Source organism: Leptidea sinapis, chromosome 18 (genome assembly GCF_905404315.1).
Source record: "Leptidea sinapis chromosome 18, ilLepSina1.1, whole genome shotgun sequence".
NCBI lineage: Eukaryota > Metazoa > Arthropoda > Insecta > Lepidoptera > Pieridae > Leptidea > Leptidea sinapis.
In genome coordinates, this window is record NC_066282.1 from 12,579,605 (window position 1) to 12,585,487 (window position 5,883).

The following is a 5,883-nucleotide window of genomic DNA, read 5'->3' on the forward strand; positions in this document are numbered from 1 at the left end:
AGGGACCGACATGGTCGGTGCTAGGTGCCATCGGTGTCAGAGACGCTGTATCTAGTACTTTTTTTATAGGAGGGTGGCAGGCATCAGATATCTTTTTTTTTATGGAATAGGAGGACAAACGAGCGTACGGGTCACCTGGTGTTAAGTGATCACCGCCGCCCACATTCTCTTGCAACACCAGAGCAATCACAAGAGCGTTGCCGGCCTTTAAGGAAGGTGTACGCGCTTTTTTTGAACGTACCCATGTCGTATCGTCCCGGAAACACCGCACAAGGAAGCTCATTCCACAGCGTTGTAGTACGAGGAATAAAGCTCCTTGAAAACCGCACTGTAGAGGACCGCCACACATCCAGATGGTGGGGATGATATCCTAACTTGTGGCGTGTCGTGCGAAGGTGTAATTCGGCGGCTGGAATCAGGTTAAACAGCTCTTCGGAACACTCCCCGTGATAAATGCGGTAGAAGACACACAATGAAGCGACGTCTCTACGCAACGCCAAGTGATCCAGCCGTTCGCAGAGCACAAGTCCCCGACAATTCGAGCTGCTCTGCGTTGCACGCGGTCAAATGGATCGAGCTGATACTGGGGTGCGCCAGACCAGAGATGACAGCAATACTGATTGCATTGATTTCCTGCTACGAAATCTTATTTAATACATGGAATATCCTGCGGTTTTTGAATCGTACATTTGTTTATGTGGCAATATCAGAATTGAATGTTTTGCGTTATCCAAAACTATTTATTCAAACATAACGAGCATATGTTACATATAATTTATCTGCCATAGAGTTCCACCAATATCATTCCAGACGTTTATCCGCGACTAAAATTGGTATTATTTAAAAAGTGCAAAACCATTCATGTGTATTGACTTGTTTGTTCTATAGATACTGCAATCAGATATTGTTGCATGTTTATATTTATATAAGAATAATATGTATTAAATTTGTATATTTAGACCCAGAAGTGAGGAATATCACGTAAAAATAAAAACTGTTTAGATTTGCCAGCGACATTTCAAGCGAATTTCCAACTATGCAATTATTGGGGTTGAGCAGGTTATCCACTGTAAAGTAGATCCTGTAGATGTAGCCACAACCTGAGAGTTGAAAAAGACAAAAGTTTCATCGATGCGTCTCTCGGACGGTTGGCTCAGTTGGTATGTGGTCCATGAATTTCGGTACAAATTGAATTTGTCTAATGATATGTTGTTAAGCTATTATAGCTTTTATCGCGGGCCTTGAGCGTGGAGACCGAATCCAGAAATTCCGTAACGAAAATAACCTAACACTTACTTACTTGATGTATATAGATATTTCGGCACGGTCATTACAGTTGCCGTGGAACAGCGGTTATCACGTGTGCTTTTTGTGCAGAAAGTCCCAGGTTCGAGCCTGGGGTACATCTTGATTTTTTTTAATTTCTTTATTTTTTTTTATCACGTTTTTTTAATTTTTATTATTATGACAAGCATTTTTCACCTGTCCCGTTGTCTGTCTGTAATCAAATCTTGAAAGTTAAATTTTACTCACTTCCCGTGCAAATTTTTTTAAAATTAATTTTATCAAAAAAAAATACCGCATAAATAAAATAAATAGATAATTATAATTGCATAAGTTGATAAAAAATGCTATGCAATAGCTTTACCGCGGCAGTCCCCGAGTGCCACACATCTTTTTTATTACAATGTTGGAATTAATTTAGATGTAAAACAGCAACTAAATCAGTTTATATTATCTATCAGCAAACTCAATTTCGTGTATAACTCAAATCTTACTGCGAAAGCATAAGGCTTATTTTCGAAGATGTTTTCCTCCTTTATTGGATGTGCCAGTTCCTTTGTAGCATGTTTACTGGGATTGATTCCATCCGCAAGACGGACGACAGGCCGGGAGTAGCCTGCACTTATCTAATTTTATTGTCACTCGACGTCCAACCCTACTAAACTATTGGACGGAAACTGGGAAATTCTTCCTTCCCCTAACATTTTTATCTCGGGATTGTTAAGATATAAAATATCGTGCCAGTATTTAAACTCAATTGAACATGAAATTTTAAGATACGCGAATTCTTATTTAAGATAAAGAGATTACAGAAAATACTTGTTTAGGAATTTTGTCACGATGCCAAAGTTATTTTATTAGATTTGCTTTGCTAGAGATGACATCGCTTCTTGGATTTTTATTAAGTCTATACAATATACAAATTAAATTAACACTTGTGCTTTGAATACAAAAACCTCTCTTTTATTAAAATTCAATACAAACCAATTTATTTGTTATTTTTAACGTCACGGACGGGGTCTAAGCAGACCCCACACGTTGCTTTTATCAATATTTTTTTTAATTAACTAGCTACGATTTTGCACTTGCAGCTCATCACAGTGCACCAAAGATCCTCTCGACGTAAGAAAAAAATGGACGTGCATCGCGCTTTCGCTAAGGCACCTAAGTACTTGTTTCACGTATGTGGGGTTATCTGTATACCCCACCCGTGATACTCGATACTTGTTTACTTTTTTATTATTTTTATTTGTTTCTTTTTCAGAAGTAGTGTAGTGTAATTGGAATAATGAGTCGCCATCTATAAGACAACGCCATTGCACATAAATACTGAAGGATGTTAGTGGTTCTGAAAGTGAAGAAATTCGAGACATATCTAAAGAGAACATCGTGGAAGAGATAGGTGATTTAAGTGACCATGAAACGAGTACTTAAAAAGAATACAATTGTTTGTAAATCATTCAAAAAAGAAACTATATGTAAGCCTTATTTCGTTGCAATTATATATAGTACTAGATGATCTATAGATCAAATTACTAGAGTAATTTGAGACATTGTCTATTTTTTAGTGTTTTCAATATTCTTAATTTTTATTATAATTTCATATTTTTGATTCAATTTCTATAAGAAATTAATAATTATGTTAGTCAGAAGTTGATACTTTTGTTATATTTTAATACATTAGTTAAGTACCCAAGATTTATATATGTACGAAAAGTTTGTTTTTAAATGTCCCAATCCATCTAAATTCTGATTGTTTTGCGAATAATAAATACGTTTTAGAAATTTTTAAAAATACCTTATATAAATAAAATATTTATGGGGATACTTGTGGACCCCACGCATGACGGAACGTTACCATAACGAACGCGTGTCCATAAAGGTTAAATAATTCAAATATATTAAAAAAGAAAACTCAGCATATTTGTATACATTATAAGGAGCTGGGTACTTATTATTATACCTATAAGGGTACCTTCAAAAAAAGCGCGTACACCTTCCTTAAAGGCCGGCAACGCTCCTGTGATTCCCCTGGTGTTGTAAGAACTATGTTGAAGGTGGTGATCACTTAACACCAGGTGACCCACATACGCTCCTTTGTTCTCCTTTTCCATAAAAGAAAAATGTATAAGTAATCCAGGTCGAAACAGAAATCACACACACATCAAATTGTTTTAACTCTGCCTAATATCTACTAAAATTAAACCGCTCGAATTCAGTATGCAGACGATATTATGTTAAGAAGTTCCGTTGAATTTGCGGGGACCACGTACATGGGCTCATCTCGGCACATTAGCTATGATAATTGGAACATTTGCTTTGCGAATGAAACGACATCCGACTCAGTAATAATATCGTGCCAGAACCATTTACAATGTTAGGCATATTAACTTCAATTTTTATGCTTTCAAGCTCCAACCATTGCAACCACGTTAAATATACGTGCTTAAACATTTATGAAAAAATGATGATGGTGAAATTTTAAAATACGCGCGCATCACTGTAACACAAAAGTAAGAGATTTAAGTCGGTTCCTAAAATTCGTTATTTCTTTTTGGTTTATATCTTCGTCCATTATTAGGACAGGCAAAGAGTTCACGCCCATACAGCCGTATTTATTATTTAATAATTAATTGTCAAAGCTTTGCAATATTTTTACAAAATTGTTATTTCTAAAACGTAGAATAGCACGAGGAATAAATAATTTTAATGGTTTTTGGCATACATAAGTACACACACACTTTTTTTATGAAAAAGGAGGACAAACGAGCGTATGGGTCACCTGGTATTAAGTGATCTCCGCCGCCCACATTCTCTTGCAACACCAGAGACCCAATCACTCTTTTGATGAAGTTTGCGAATGAACTTCAGACTAGCTCAGCGATCAATTTAGTGCAGTTTTCTTGCGTTTGTAACAAGGTTAGTTGTAAGTGTTATCGAAACTAACATTAATAAAATATTTAAACTTGTAGTGCTTAATATTTAATTGAATTCAGGTGTTATTAAATTATTTGATACATAAATATTTTTTTTTAAACAGAATTTTATGAACGATACGGGTCTCGAACCCACGACCTCTCGCGTTCCGTGCGAATGCTCTAAGGTTGTGGCTTCATCTACAGGATCTACTTTACAGTTGATAACCTGCTCAACCCCAATATTTGCATATTAGGAAATTCCTTTTTCTCTAAACAATTTGTTATGTTTTAAAGTGATAACCCTCACTTCTGGGATTAATACAAAAATTAAATATTAAGAAGTTAGGGTTATCACTTCAAAAAATAACAAATTATTTACATTATTTGATGTTAAAAAATGATATTATATGCGTCCGGCGTCAGTATTGGGTGTTAAAATAATAAAGTGAATATCTTTGAAACAAGGGAGAACTTATCTCTATGAAGTCTGAAAAGGTTGAAATCGCTGCGAAATTACGGCCCAAGGGAACCTAATCTTGACTATCGTATCAGTTAGAGCGAACTATTCTTGTAGAAACTATTGTTCAAAATTTATTGTAAACAAAAATACAACTCAGACTTAAGTAACAGATTATGCATAGACTATAGAAAATCAGCCAAGTGCGATATTTATTTATACGAAGTAAGTTTACCTCACAAGATGGTAATTTATGCCTTTGTCTTGAGGTAAAATTTTGTGAAACTCTACTCAACAAAGTCTATGAAGGCATTTTGTAGAAAAGAAATACGAAAATCATTACTTTTTAAATATTACAAATACAGGAGACGAACGATATTCTAAATTAACAGCAAGAAACAAAACCTTAATACATAATAATAATATAGCCATATCTCTAAAAAATATTCATTTTAGATAACTATTGTTATTATTATTAGCTTAGTCTAGGTTGTTATTACAATTTTTATTTTTTTACGATTTTGAGATAATATGGAGCCCAGATTGGGTAAAGGCCTCCTCCAACTTCATCCAAAACTCTCAGCCATCATCCCACCGTTCTTCCTACATTTAGTTTTACCTACATACATAAAAAAAGCTAAAATAATTTTACTTCGAATAAACAGCAGTATTAGTTTTTGATATTATCATCAATACCGTACTCTTGCTGCGCAAATCAGACTAGCACTTTTGTTAGGAATTACGGTAACTGTAAATTCAGTTTGCTACGGAACTATAGCATTTATAACTGAGACATGAAAGTATTTGATATCAAATAAAATATGCAAAACATAATTATGCTATCTCAAGTTGTTCATTTGATCATTGATTATAGAATTAAAAACCGTTTTTAAGCATTGCACTTATTCGTTTAAGATAAAATTAACATACCAGTCGAATACACAATATGAAATTTTTTGCTGAATTTGGTGGGCATTAACGTATTCGACCACATTTTTTAAAATCAATTTCAAATATTTTTATTGAAAATAGGATATGATATCACTTATTGAAAGTCAAAAACTAACACCCATTATATATAATAATAGAACAGGCGCAAAAACTCTGCGGGCTATTTTTTTTTTCATAAAAATATGGTTACAATTCAATATAGTACAATAAAATTTGTCATTTAATAGCCTACGGTCGCTGCATTCCCAATCTGTGGTATCAGAAAGTCATTTA